Here is a 15,788-nt window from a genome sequence, read left to right as displayed (position 1 = left end):
GCCTCATCCCCATTTAACCAATGAGGCACAAGTGCAATATTTTGAACAAGTACAATTTGTTCTATAGAATAATAGGAACTCCGACCTTAGAATATTAACAACTTGAAAATAGAATACTTTGTATACACAAATTTATGTGACATTAACAAAGAAAAGTGCTGGTGGATACTTTAATGTTATGTAGGGGCAAATTAGAAATCTACACTCATGTATCAAACCATCAATAACTCCAGTTCTAGGGGATCTTATGCTATCTTTTGACCTCTGAAGGTGCCATACATGCACTTGGTGCACGTACATACACACAGGCAAGTTACCCAAATATATAAAATAAAAGTAAATAATGAAAGATAATGGCTGTCATGTTCAAAGTGGACAACTCACATTAAGAGCTTACATTAAAACCCCTTACTGACATTAAAACACCTAGGTTGCATGTTATAACTCATATTTTTGCCAAGTTATAACTACATGGTACTTGAGACAAAGGCAAATGGAAAAATGAGGAAAACATGAATAGTTCAGAATGAAGGCCAGACAGAAAATGTATGTGAGTATATCAATTATACTACAGTTAAGTGAAGCAAAGTGGGGCTCTTTAGTAAAGAGTTCTGAATATTCAACAATCCAATAGAAAAGGTGAATTTTGTGTGATGGTGTATATTGACAGGATCTAGCATCACCTGTAAAGTCTTGGCATGCCTGTCATGGATTTTCTTGATTAGATGAATTGGGTGAGGATATCCACCCATCCTGTGAGCTGCAGTCTGAACTTCATAAAAAGACACAAGTGAGCTGAGAAGCAGCATTCATCTCTCTCTGGTTCCTGACTGAGATACGATGTGACCAGCTGCTTCACGTTACTGTTACTATGTCTCCCCACCATGATGGACTATGTTTACAAACCAGAAACTTTTGACCCACATTTTATTACAACAACATGCAAGGCTACCATCTCTCTGTTCAACAACTTTGTTAGTCTTCATGGGTAAGGATACATCATTGTCTCTCCCTTTCTGACTTAAAGTCATTATGATTATTTACTAAAGTCTACAAAATATCTATACCACTTGAATATTTCATTCCTCTCTCTCCCTACCAGGCTCATCTCTTCCTTCTTTTCTATCTCTGTCTTCCTTCTTTTCTATCTCTGTCTTCCTTCTTTTGGGGGTTGAGGTAGTGAATTGGTATGGGAAGCAAGATCTAGAAACAGAAATCTCCAGGCTTTGCAGATAGATACATTGAGTACTGCTGGTGGGTTGGTGCAGGAGCAGCAAATTCTGCCTCATCACATCAGCTGGTTCCATTAATTCACCATGATGAATCAGAGCTGCTAAATGCAGAATCCTATCATTTGTGCTTCCAGGCAATCCCCTTCTGACTCACCCTGTTTTCAAAGTTGTGGTTATGGTTTCCGACAGATTAATGGTGCCATGCCTCCCACCTGGGGCACTCTTTGAAACCTTCTATTTTCATTGACTCGTTCAAAACAATTTCTTCCTTTCATCTCTCCTGTTTGAAAAAAAATCACTGAGCAAAAAAAAAAAAATTCTCTGAAACATTTAGGACTTTAAAAACTCTTACTTCAGAATATGTGCAAATAATAATTTGAGAAACAGGAACGAAAGTTAACTGCTTCTTCTCTTTTAAATTTTGTATGTAGGAATAAATAAATTCCAAAGGAAGTAAGAACAGAGTTGAAGACTGGGATAATTTCATCCAAATGATATAAAATGTATAAAACTAAGACTGGGAATTTAATTACTAGGATTAATGTCATTTCAACATACACTTGCTTTTTATCAAATAACAAATAAAAAGTAATGATGGATCTCTCTCCAGTTAATTCAGAAACTATCCTTTAAAAATTAGCCCATTTTGAGAGGAGGTGCTTATTCCTGGTGAGATTAGATATCCCAAGGTGGGGTAGTACTGGAGGGCTTCCCCTTCTCTGAGGAGAGGTGGAAGAAGGTAATGGAGGAGAGATTTGTGGGGGTTAGAAATGGGAAGGAAGAGAGGAGGGAAGGTGGCTGCAAGTGGGATATAATATGAATAAAAAATAAATAAATTATGAAAAAAATAGTCTACTCTTAAGTATTATGTGTTTCTCATATATGCTTCTAGGGATTTGCTGACTATACTGAGGAAAAGATATAAATACAAATGCCTATATACTATTTTATGATACAGTTCTTACAATGTCTCTATTATATGCATCTGTAAAGTATCTCTTCATTTATCTTCTCTATTGCTGTGATGAAACAGTGTCCAAAACCAACTCACCGAGGGAAAAGATTTATTTGGTTTGCAGCTTATATTCCATTATCCACAAAATTCGGGCAGGACCTCAAGGCAGGAACCAGGAGGCAGGAACCAAACAGGAACACATCTTCCTGGCTTGCTCCTCATGTCTTGCTGAACTTTCTCTATACAACCCATGGATGATGCCAAATATATTGGTCTAGAACTACATCAATCATGAGCAGAGAAAATGACCCACAGATCCACAAGAAAATTTCATAGAAACAATTCTTTCATTTGGTTTCCCTTTGCCCACTGACTTTTGTGTCAAGTTGACAAAATCCAATGAGGATCATTATTATCCAGATCATTATTTTCCTATACAATTATCCTAACTTGATAATAGCTCACACATTGTAATGATTTAAATGAGAAAGTTCACAATAAACTCAGGTATTTGAATATGTAGTCCAGAGTTGGTGGCACTATTTGGGCAGGTATGGGTGTAGTTTTTCTAGATGACATATGTCACTGTGAGGGTGTGAGAGTTTTTAAACATGCACTCTCAATGCGTGTTTTTCATTCTTTTGAAGCGCTTTTGGTTCAAGATATGGTCTCTCTTATTGCTACTGCTGGTTGCCAGGCCATCAGGGTCAGGTACTCAGGTGGGAAAGCATCAGAGGAAGACCAAAGGCTGATGATCTCTGGCCTCATAACTCTCTTACTGTTCTGGGGCCAGAAGCTGATGGGCTTTGGCAGTTTAACTTTCTCATGCTCTTCAGTGGCTAAAAGCTGCCTTTTTTTTTCTTTGAAATTAACTCTTCTGGTAGCAGCAGGGGATTTAGAAAATAAGTTAGTTGTTTAGGCTGTTTTCTCTTTGATTCTTGGGCCCCTCAGACTCTTGGGCTTAGAATTTGATAACTCTTTGTGAGCCTGAGAGAAAGGAAAAGGAAAAGAGTCAGGCACACAGAAAAAAACAAAACAAAACAAACAAACAAACAAATCACTCATTCGCAGTGGATGAAGCAGAGAAAAGAAACTCGGACAAACCTTTATTTCTCAGTATTTATATTTCCCTAAATATTACCATTTACAACTATCAGGTAGAACTGTTACAACAGAACAAATGAATACATGATTTTTTAAAATACTCTCACACTCCATAAGTTTATAGTACGTTTAAGGCAATCAATCATTCATGTCATAAGGTTTTAAGGAATTACAACAGAAATGTTTACATGTCTTTCCATTAAGACTAGAATCTGACTAGCCATCCATTACCCGTTACTAGCCCCATAAATTCATTATAAGTTTAAAGCAATATTTTTTATGTCACAAGTTAGCCAAGTTTTGTCAAGAGAGAAAGCATCTGCTTTGTGTCTCATTATTTTAAAGTCTTGTACAGATAGACTATTCCATCATTTATTTTCTGTCTTTTCACCTGTAATAAATGATCATTCCCAGTTTATAACTTTCAGTTAACAAACAGTGGCCTTGTTCCTAACCTAGAAGAAATGTTTTCCTGGATCGTAATTTGTTTCAAACCTGCTTTGTTTTCTTAATACAATTGGCCTGTGACACATGGAAGTTAACAGAGATCTATTTGCAGCTTTTATTCTATGGAGGCCTTGAAATTACTTGCAACAATTTAGGAATTCTATAAAATTGTCATCAGAAATAGTGAAATCCTTAATTCATTTATTCAGCATTACTACATGAAAGTACATCTTCATATTGATTCTGCAGGAATTCTTCCCAATAGGGTGAGTTAATGCCCAGGAATCATTAGGCTACATAATAATGACAGGGAATGTATATCAATAGCAAGAAACCAGCCAGGGATGAAGTCTCTTGGGACCTCACCTCTCAGAGCACACACATCACAGCCATGCAAATGGTGAGCCATCTCTACAAAACTCATTTGCATGCCTGACACTCTATCACCATGTCTAAATGCTGCCACATTTCCCCACCATGCTGAGGATGAGCTTTTATCATTCTGGAAACATAAGCTCAAAATAAATCCTTCCTTGTATAAGTTGCTTTGCCCTATGGAGTTTTATCACAGTAACTAAAAAGTAACTGATAGATATATTAAATGACATCTAAGTAGTTTACTATGTTTTCGTCAATAACGCCATAGTTAAGATAACTTATCTAAAATCATATTGTTGCAGGTGATTTTTAGGTCTATAAAATGTCACAGTAAATGAATATTGTGGCTTTATAAAACTGACTACTTGAACAAACAGCAGTCTATGGAATGGGAAAAAATTTTACCAACTATACATCCAGTAGAGAGTTAATAATAAAATATAAAAAGAACTCAAAATAGTACATACCAAAAAAACCAAAACAATTAAAAATGGGGTATAGATGTAAACAGAGAATTCTCAAAATGGGAAATTCCAGAGAAACACTTAAATAAATGTTCAACATTTGCAAATCAAAACTACTTTGAGATTTCATCTTATAACCATCAAAATGGCGAAGATTATTAAAACAAGTTACAGCTCATGATGGCAAGGATATAGATTAAGATGAACACTCATCCATCACTGCTGGGAGTGCAAACTTGTACAGCCACTATGGAAATAATTTTAGAGGTCCTCGGGAAGATTGGAACAAGTCTACCTCAAGATCCATCTATATCACCCTTGGGCATGTACCCAAAGGATGCTTCATCCTACCACTGAGATTTCTGCTCAACCTTATCCATTGCTGCTCTATTCATAGTAGTCAGAAGTTGAAAACAACCTATATGTTCCAGAATAAATTAAGAAAACGTGGTACACAGTAGAGTTTTACTCACCTGCTTAAACAATGAAATTCTCAGGTAAATAGATGGAACCAGAAAAAAACATCATCCCAAATGAGGTATTCCACACCTAGACAGACAAATGATATGTATTCACTTATATGTGGTTACAAGATATTAAAGCAATGATAACCAAGCAACAGTCTGGAGAACCACAGAAATTAGGTATAGAGTAAGGGACTAAAGAGGACAGAGAGATCTTGTTAGGAAATAGAAATAAAGTAGATAGTTATGAATGGATGTGGGGCTGGAACAGGGGGATAAAATGGGGAAGGGAGACAATGAGGGAGATGGGAGAGGAAATATGGAGGGACAGCTAAAATAAAGAATCATTTGAGGTAGTAAAGAAACATAATACAGTTAAAACACATATATGAAGATGATCTAAGTAACATTGCCAAATAATGGAAAAGACAAAGCCCCAGTTGGACATAATCTTGTCATCAAATGAAACTATCAGAACTGGGAGCTTACCTCTAATTGAGCTGTTAGTGAACAGTGTCTTATGGAAATTCCCAAACAACAAAGGATGTTGTCAAGACTATAGATTGCTCTCCCCAAACTGATAGCAAATCCAGATTGCTCAAGACAATAACTACAGAACTCATTGAACAAGGAGAAGTTGAGCTAGTGCCTGCATGGAGCCTTCACCCCTACATTCTAGCATCTTTGGTGTAGAAAGTATTCGAATCATTACCAAAAGAGAAACAGAAACATTAATCCAGCCACAAAACCTTCGATCCTCTCTGCAATATAGTAGGGGAATGGTAGGACAAAGGTTATGGGAGAAACCAACCAGTATATGACTTGATTTAAGGGCTACTTATGAGACAGAATCCATAAATGACACTGTGTGGGTGACAAATAACCAGAGGTTCTTCTTCTGAAGGAACATAGCAACAAAATGACTTCTAATGACATTCTGCTGTATTCATAGATCAGCGCCTTGCTCAGTCATCATCAGAGAAGCTTCCTTCTGCATCGGATGCCAACAAAAACATAGACTCACATCCAGACAATATGCAGAGATATGAAAGACCCTATAAAGTCATCCCTAAATGGGATATCTCCACCAAATATTACAGGGTTCAGGGAACCCTGCAGGAGAGGAGTCATAGGGTAAGAGCCAGAGATGGGGGATATCAGGGAAACAAGGCCCTGTAAATCAACATGATCAAAGCACAAATGAACTCACAGAGACTGAGGCACTGGGCACTGGTCGAGTACAGGCCTTTACCAGGTCCTTTTTATATTTGTGTATATATCATGGCTTCAAGTTCAGTGCTTTTATGTGATCCCTGAGTGTATTCTCTATTTTTTCATGCCTTCTCTTGGACTTCTTTTTCTTGTTTGTTTGTTTGTTTGTTCATTTGTTTGTGTTTAATTCTGATGTTATTATTTTATTTTTTATTATTATCCCCTAAAAGACTGTTTGCTAATGAGAAACAAAAATGACTGTATCCTGATGAGAAGAGATGTGGTTAGACGCTGACGTGAGTAGAGGGAGAGGATACCATATTCAGAATACATTCTGTAAGAAAAAATACTTTATTTCAATAAAATAAAAAATATTCATAAAATAACAACTAAAGTTAGAAGAGAAAAGCGTCAAGACTGGTATATCAATTACCTCATATAATGTATTAGTATAAATCTATTTCGACTTACACTTCAAATTACAAATGAGAGTCTGGAAAATATGTTTTGAAACAGAATCACACAAATAGCACTGTGTGCCATGTTCACAGTTCCAACAGAGCAAAAGTAAAAGCAGTTCCATGTGGCATGTGTGGGTTGTGAGGTGTAGGGTGTGGGGTACAGGGTGTGGGGTGTGGGGTGTGGAGTGTAGAGTCACAGGTGGTGAGTATAGGCAGAGACCAGTGGGAGGTCGATGCTATATCAAGTCTCTCTGCCTTATAATCTTGAGACAGGATCTCTAACCCTACTGGAAGCTCAGCTTTGGGTAAACTGGCAGGCCAATGAGTTCTTGAAAACTGCCTGTTTCTGCCACCTAAATGTTGGGGGTGGCAGATTCATGCAGCTATGTTTGGGTTTTGTGTGTGTGTTCTGGAGTCTGAGCTCAGGTTCTTGTCCTTACAGATCAGGTACAAATAGCCATAAAACCATCTCCCTGTTCTCCAGAGTAATTCCTACGTTCTTCCAAAACTGTCTATTAATTATCAAAGTAGTATATTAATTAGAATCCGAGTCCAACAGAAAACAAATAGAATTTGCATTTGACCTTGAGAATTGCTTTCTTCTAGCTTGGGTCTTATTTTACACTTTCTCCCTTCTGTCTCTCTTTATGCTTCTACTTTTAAATCTTCACCTTTTGCCTAATTATTTTTTGAAACATTAGTTATCTGTGAAAAGTAAAATGCTGATGCTGAAGGACCAGAAAGAAGGAGAGATTGTGCTGAGAATGCCAATCTATCATAAGGCTAGCAACAGGCATCATTTGAAAGATATAGAACAGACTCAATGGTAGGATATTTTTGATGAAGTTAATTATACTCTATAGATTAAAAATTTTAACATATTATCTTGTTTCATTAATTAATCTTAACCTATTCAATATTGTGCGCTAAATAAAATAGGAAATAGGAAACATGACAGCAAAATTATTAGAATAAATACATCCTACAAAGGAGTAGAAAGAATTCATATACACAGACACTTATCAAATAAATGTAAGAAAAATTATGGGGAAATGCTGACAAAAGTTTTTAAATGAATGAAACTGAGATATCTAGTCATATGCAGAGTGTCATGAACAAATCCTAAGTGTATTTTTATACAATGTACACATGGAAACAGGAAAATGCAGAAAGTCCTGAAAATTGCTAAAGGTGTGGAACTTCCAACACGTGACACAGATGTTGGTAATCCAAATATTGCAATGTGTATGAAATTTAGAAATATGAATACAAGGTCTGGTTCCACTAGTGAACAACCTGCCCTACAAGCATGAGGAACCAAGCTCAGATTCCCTAAGCCACATAAAAGTCTAGCATGGTCACCCACATCTGTAACTCTGGCACTGGAAGGAATCCTTAAAGCTCACTGGCCAGCCAGTCTAGAAAATCTGTAAATCTGTAAATATTTATGTAAATATATAAATGTATAATTTACATAGGTAAATATGACAGGCTCTTTCTCAAAGGATAAGGCAGAGAGTAATAGTGAAAGACAGCCGATGTCAACCTTTGCCATCCACATACATTTTCCCCCCATTACATGCAATTTCACTTGCACACACACATATATAAACTATGCACACAAAATATATATGAATAATGTAGATACCAATGCATACAGGGGGTTCTCAAACACCATTACTTCTTAAGGAGTCCTATGAACTGACTTGGAATCCTCTTTCCTGAGCAATAGTTCTCATAGTATCCAAAGGTTTAATGTAAGATATCAGGGGTCAGGAGGGAGCATGGTCCCAAGTGTAAATCACAACAATGACCAAAATGACAAGCGGTACCCAAGGGTGCAAAGTAACAGTTATGTTTTGGGGTAACTAACAACTGGTTAATTGGACATAATGTTTCACTCAATAGAAAAAGAATTAAGTCTGCTAGTGAAAACCTAGGCAATAACTCATGGCTGGTGAGGTCATAGACTCTAGAGAAGAACCTGCTACTGCCATTTTCCTAAACCATCATTATCCTCCAAAGCATTCTAAATACTTGAGAGCTACACAGATAAGTGTAGCTCTCACCCCTCAACAAAGAAGTTACTTTTTGCAGCAAATGGAGACCATTAGAAAAATAAACAACTGCTCAAAACAAAACAAAGAAATGACCTTGCGATGCCCATCTCCACTTGAGCTGGAATACCAGATGATTGCGGGCCTCAAAACACAGGTGCTAGGTGAGAACAGAACCAGGTTACACAGCAAGTGCTCTTAACTGTTGAGCTGTCTCTCCAGTTTCTTTACCTTTCTTTTTCCAGTGTACATCTTATACTTGGATATCCTTCTGAATGTTTCTCACAGTCTTTGATCTCTATTTATTAACTTGCTGGGTTCCAATGCACATGAGCCTCTGCCTCTGTTCCCAGCTTCTATTGTAATAAATGTGATGTTTATTCTTTGAACAAGTTATGCAGATCTAAGTCTCCAGAGAATTTTCTGAGCGAAGTTTTAAGCATCATTGTTCAAAGACAAATAGAGCTACAGAACATGGAGAATAATTTGTATATACTAAGTGGAATGAGTTTTAATTTGTAGTTTTCTGTGTTACAAAGCACAGTGGATATTTAAGATATTGCCTTGATTCATGTCCTTTGTCCTTCCCACTCCATTGATTGATGAACTCACAAAACTATATACCTGAAGTTGACCGTGAGGTTGGAGAGATGGCTCAGTCAGTACAGTGCCTGCCTTGTAAGCATGAAGACCTAGGCTCCATCATTGAGTCTACAGAAAACAAAACAAATTAAAACAAAATGGGTAAACCATGAGAAAGTCATGCTACTGCCTGTAATTCCTCCATCAGAGAAGCAGAGACAAAGATCCTTGGAGCAAGCCACCTAGCTAATTCTAGTCAGAATTGGTGGATTCCACCATTAGCAAGAGTTTCTTCTTCACTAAATAAAGTGGAGAATGATTAAGATAGACACATGATGTCAAGCAGTCATCTACATCTATGTTCAAATACATGGCTCCATAAAAACATATATGTATAGTCCTCACATATATACAACACGAGGCATCATGGCATGCACTGAACATCTCAGCATCTCAGGGGCATATATAGGTGTAACTCTGAGGTTTACTGTCCATCCAGCATAGCCTACTTGGTGAGTTGCAGGTCAGTGAGACCCTGTCTCAAAAATTATAGACAATGTCTATGAAATGACACTGAATGTTATATAATATCCTCTACACACCCATGCCCATACATGTACATGCATCTGTATACACACACACACACACACACACACACACACACAATGAGAGAGAGAGAGAGAGAGAGAGAGAGAGAGAGAGAGAGAGAGAGAAAGACTCTTGCTTCTTATGCTTCCAAAGGATTTTTTTTCTAGTATTTATTACTGTCTCTGATGGTGTGTGTGTCTGCATAGCAGAAAAGATTCAGAATTCCTGATGGATCCGTGATTTTACATAAATAACTTTCAAGAGTCCTTTATGTATAATCACCATTTGGAAGTTTTGACAGACATTATAAGTCCACTTTCAGTCTTTTTTGTTGATTTTAAAAATGAGTGATCTGTAGATATGCCTGGGTTCTTGATATTGTAGGCATAACTATGGTTTCCTTATTGTTCTGAGTGTGACATGTGGCTTTCTAGTTTCTTCTTTTCTATAGTATTCTAAACTATATTCTGTTTCCATAATTGACAGATTCCATTATGTGTGTATTACTTTTTAATAAATCTATTTTTACAAATGAGAGATTGTTTTTTAATCCTTTGATTCTTAGCCTCTCAAAGGTAAAAATATAATAACTAAGTATAATAAAATAGATTAAACTAGAGCTATGGGAATGACTCCATCTCCAAAGCTCTTGCTGTGCAAGTAATGGGACCTCAGTTCTAGCCTCAGAATTCACCTAGGAAGCTGGGCAAGGCATGTTAATAATCTTGTGTGGTGAGCTGGAGGGTTGAGACATGTCGACTCCCAGGAGCTCATGACGCAGCTAGCCTGGCATACATGGCAAAATTCCAGACCAATGAGAATGCCTATCTTAAGCAAAAAAACTGGAAGATGTCTAAGGAATAACAAGGTTTTTCTCTGACCTCAAGCATGTGCACGCATGAGCACATGTGTATCATCATGCACATGCAACCCATAGACACATACATATGCACACAAGTTGAATTAAAACCCACTTTTATGGTAAACCACCAATACCAGCAAACTAGCCTATCAAAACATTTGCCATGACTCATTTGACTTTTCCAGTCTCCCACCCAAGAACTGCGTTCTGCTCCCTTTTCTATGCCCATGAGCATAGAATTCTCTTCAGTACTTCCAAATCCACTGACAATATCAATTCCCCCCTTTCGTTGCTGGGTACATCATTCAATAGATGTATATTATGTTCTCTTGCCTTCTGCTCCGAATTGAGAATTGAGTTGAGAATAAATACTTCCATTGCTCTTAGCCATCAAATGCTGGAGTTAGAATTGATCCACCCATAATTTTCATAAGAAATTGATAGTTTTTGTATAAATCACTGCACATGTCAAAAAAGTATGCATTAATTAAAATTAAGTTTTATATAACTTGGATCTGAAAAATTCCCCCAAGCACTTACATGTAAAGGTCTGTTCTCCAATGACCTTTGCAAGAAGTAGCAGAGATGTTAAAACAGCAACAACTACTACAAACATGGGCTTTCATGCAAGAATTTTAGCATTTGTTTATTTATGTGTATGATGTGCTCTCATGACAGAGCACATGGGTAGTGGCCAGAGGACAGTTCGTGGGAATTGATTTTCTCCTTCTATCACGTGGGTGTCCTCCTGGGCACTGAGTTCAGGTTCTTGGGCTTGGCATCAAGTGCCATTCTCACTGAGTCTTCTTACTGACATAGCACAAGGGTCTAAGAGTTTTAAGGCTTTCCTTGAAGGAGATCATGGAACATTGCCCCTTCCCCTCTTTCAACTTAACTGTGGACTGCTCTGTCTCTCTCTGTTCAAGCTCCCACCAAGATAAACTATGCTTCTACAAGCCAAAGCAATGGGGACCACCAGTCAGGAACCATAATTTCCAAAACTGTCAGAAAAAAAAAACCACTTTCATTTTTATAGATTGATTATTGTAGATATCTTGTAAAACCAGGGAGGCTGATATTAATACAGTAGAAAAACATAGAACTAATTTTTTAAGACAAGGGATAAGGGAATAGATTTATTTTTCATCTTGCTGTTATAAACTATTTTCTCAAATTTTATTTGTTTAGTCTAAGGAAATTAAGTTAAAAATACAACAATCTACTTAGTAATTTTTACCTTCCTATGAACAAAATTGTTTTCAGAATTATTTATTTTATGTGTATGAGTATTTTGCCTATGTGTGTGTATGTATGCAGTGCTCACAGAAAAGAACACTGGATTCCCAGAGCTGGAGTTACAGACTTCTGAATTTGGGAACTGGACCCAGGTTCTCTGCAAGAGCAATACATGTTCCTGACTCTTGAGCCATCCGTGAAGTCCTATGTTCATCTCTTATTAGGTAAGAAAAAGGAAACTAACTAGTGTTAGTTGTTAGAAGAAGTCCGATCACAGCAAACAGACCACTCCAGACCACACAGTTCCAAGGGGGAGGAGGTTTATTCAGGAAATAGGGCAAAGATGGGGAGAAGAAGGTGGAAGGATAAGAGAGAAGAGAAGTAGATGCTGGCCATGACCACATGGAGAGAGAGGAAGGGGGGAGGGGACAGAGAGGCAAGAGGGTAAGAGAGAGGGTGAGGAGAGAGTAAGAGATTAAGAGAGTGAGGAGGGGGCAAGCAGCCCCTTTTATAGTGGGCCAGGCCTACCTGTCGGTTGCCAGGTAACTGTGTGGAGGAGCATACCTGGTTGTTGCCAGGTAACTGTGAAGGTGGAGTTTAGACAGAATACTAACAACTAGTTAAATATAAACCTTTGGGGAAAATAACTGGGAAATGGTAAAAAGGAAAATAAAAATAAAGATAGCAAGAAAGTATGAGAGATGAGGAAGGAAAGAAAAAATGTCTCATAGAAAAAACATCACCAGGAGTCACTGTGAATACACCTGACAAGTGCCAGGAAGGAGGTTTTTGTTTGGGTTCATTGTTTCTGAGAATTTCAGTCTAGCATGGAAAGACCATGGAGGATATTTCAGACAGAAGCTGAGGCCACCAATGTCTTTGATAAAGAGCTGGTGTCTGCTTCCAGTGCTCCGTAGCAGACATGAATGTCGCATTGCGGATTGCAACTTCTTCCTGGCACTAGCATCCTGGGCTCATTTCTTCCATCTGCCCCACAACCTTAGAAGCAAGAATGACTTCCACTGCATGCCATTCTTCTGATGCACAGAGATTTACAGTGCTTGGGAGAAAAAAAAAAAAAAACATTTTCCCAGTGCATTCTTGAACTTTTATGTAAGTGGACAGAACCTTGAGAGCTCCAATATTCTTTGGTGAGGCTGTGATGCTGAATTCTTTTTTGTTATAATAAAACTACTTTAGTTCTTATTTCATCTCAAACTTACCAGAATTAGAAACTACATTGTCTACAGATTAAAGATGTATCAGCATAGATGCAGGGCCATGCAAGAGGCCATCAGATTCCTCTGTTTATCATCCTCTACCACCCTCTGGCAAAGGGTAATAGGCACTTGGTGCCCTAAGTTCTGGCCAATTTCTAAACGATTTTGTTTCCCTTCCTAGTATTAGGTGTACACACAGTTCCCCATTGGCTTTCCCAACTTTTTATTATAAATCTCCAACTGATCTATTAGCGTACTAAAACGACCATATGCTTTATATTCAGCATGCTTAGAAGCATGCTAGAAAACACTAATATAGAACTCTGACCATGACCAATCTTACTGCCTAGTTATAGAAACTGACATCTTAAAAGATGAACTTTCAAGATTCCATTAAGATGTTAAAGTCCATGCCTGTTGAAGAAGCTATAGAAGAGTGGCATGAATATCAGGAGTTAAAAAAAATCAGGGAGAAATGATCTGTGGACTGCCCATGCTCTGAATTCTTTTCTGCCCAGAGGAGTGTCACTCTAGATGCAAAGCCTTTCATCCACCTGCCACAGTCTCTAGGCTGTAGTGTGTCGTCGGGGTTGGGCATGAAATTTTGTAATAACTGGAGCTGCGAAAAGGCTTCCCTCCAGCTGGGAGGTGAAATGGTTGTTAAAAAGAAAATTGAAATGTGATTTATGAACAATTTTTCCCAATTCATGTCATGACTGTTATCAAAAGAAACATTACCAGTGTATCTTATTCTCCATGGAGAATAAGAAAGGGAGTAGGATGTCCTTGAAGTTTCTTGAAGTATCTGGCATCAGGCCCACATGTCAACATGTGCAATAACCTAATGGCTCATGTGGTTTGATGGGAAGAGGAAAGAATATTCTATCTCAGGTTCACAATCCTTAAACTTTCAATAAGCCAGCTTCATACAAAAATGAGCTTGCCTCAAATCACTCCAGGTCTTTTATGGAATATGCTAGTAAATTTCTGATTAGTAATTAGAAAAACTCAGTATTGATGAATTTCTAGACTATCTAGTATCAAGTGATTGATAAAACAAAGTATCAAAAGTTTACTGCCTCCAACAAAAATTTGTCACATTTTTGAGTTGCCATGAAAGTTCATGGCATGGCTTGAATGTGTGATGTCCCTTATAGGCTTGTGTATAATTAATCCTCAGATAGCACTATTCAGAGAGGTGGTGAAGGTCTATCTTGAGGGAGTGCATCTTTGGGGTCTGTGTCCTGACCTCTGTAGTATGGATGCATTTCCCTGTACATGACTCATTCCTAGTCTAATGAGAAGTGAGAAACATCGTGCAAACACACCACCCCTGGATCTACTTTTTCTATCATGATGCCATGTAGACCACAAGCTTTGTCTGCCAAGATGGACCACCACCCTCAAATTATGAGTTAAGTAAACATCTCCTTTCTCAAGTTTACTTTTGTCATGTATTTCATCACAGTGTTGAGAAAATTAACTTATTTATTTCTTAACTACTGAGTCCCAATTTTTCAACTCAAGCCTTTGTGGGGGAAAAAAAATTATGGGTCAACACAGGTCCTGAGACAACACTGGATAACACAACCAAGGACATGCTTAGTGGGCTCAGCAACTCATAGTTGCTTTTCAGCAGAGTCCTGAATGCCTGTCTACATGGAAAAAAGGCCCAGATTTTGTGAAGCTTAGACTTACGATTCTGTTAGAAAGTAATTTTTATTCAAAGAAAATATGAGGCTGTTTATTAAGTCATATTCTAATGTCTGTGTTCTGTTCATCATGACTATATCAAAATGACATAATTTCATAAAATATAGTTAATTACATTTGATTATTTAATGACAATATTGTATGTATACACATACCCATCTGTTTAATACTAATTAAAATATTTAAACCTTTCAAATAAAAAGTAAATCCGTATCTGGCTATTGTTATAACCATTTATTTTTTCCCACTGGTTTCACTATAAATTCAAAAGGCAAAGTTGTGTTTAGGAAAGAGATGTCTTGACATTTTATATTACACTAAATTTTATATTACACCATCAATTAAAAAAATGCAAGTTAGAAAAATATCAGCTATAGTCACAGCTCTAGAGGCTGTTAGGTGTAAATATTTGAAGCATTTCCACAGAGGTCCTATTTATAGAAGTGGGTTATATCATTTGAGTGTTTGTTTTTGATTTAGCAGAATAAGTATGGTGAGCGTAACATCCCTGACAAGACATTCTCTCCTGCTCCTTCCCCTTTGACTTCTCATCTGTCTTACCCTGAGTATACAGATCTGCCTAACACGCTGCAGATTTCATGGAGAGACTCTACAGAGACCCATTCCTCATCAGTAAAGTATTTTTCTTTATACTAAAACTTAAAAACAAATATATATGAGGAGTTGCCTTTAAAGCACTCTGATACACTCAGTGAAAAAGTTTTAGAGAAAATACAATACTTGTAAGTAGAGGAAGCCTGCCTCCCAGACCTGACCAGATTTCATTTAACCAGTAATAAACTTTGTTAATTT

Source organism: Arvicanthis niloticus, chromosome 8 (genome assembly GCF_011762505.2).
Source record: "Arvicanthis niloticus isolate mArvNil1 chromosome 8, mArvNil1.pat.X, whole genome shotgun sequence".
NCBI classification, from domain to species: domain Eukaryota; kingdom Metazoa; phylum Chordata; class Mammalia; order Rodentia; family Muridae; genus Arvicanthis; species Arvicanthis niloticus.
Note: the sequence above shows the minus strand (reverse complement) of the source record.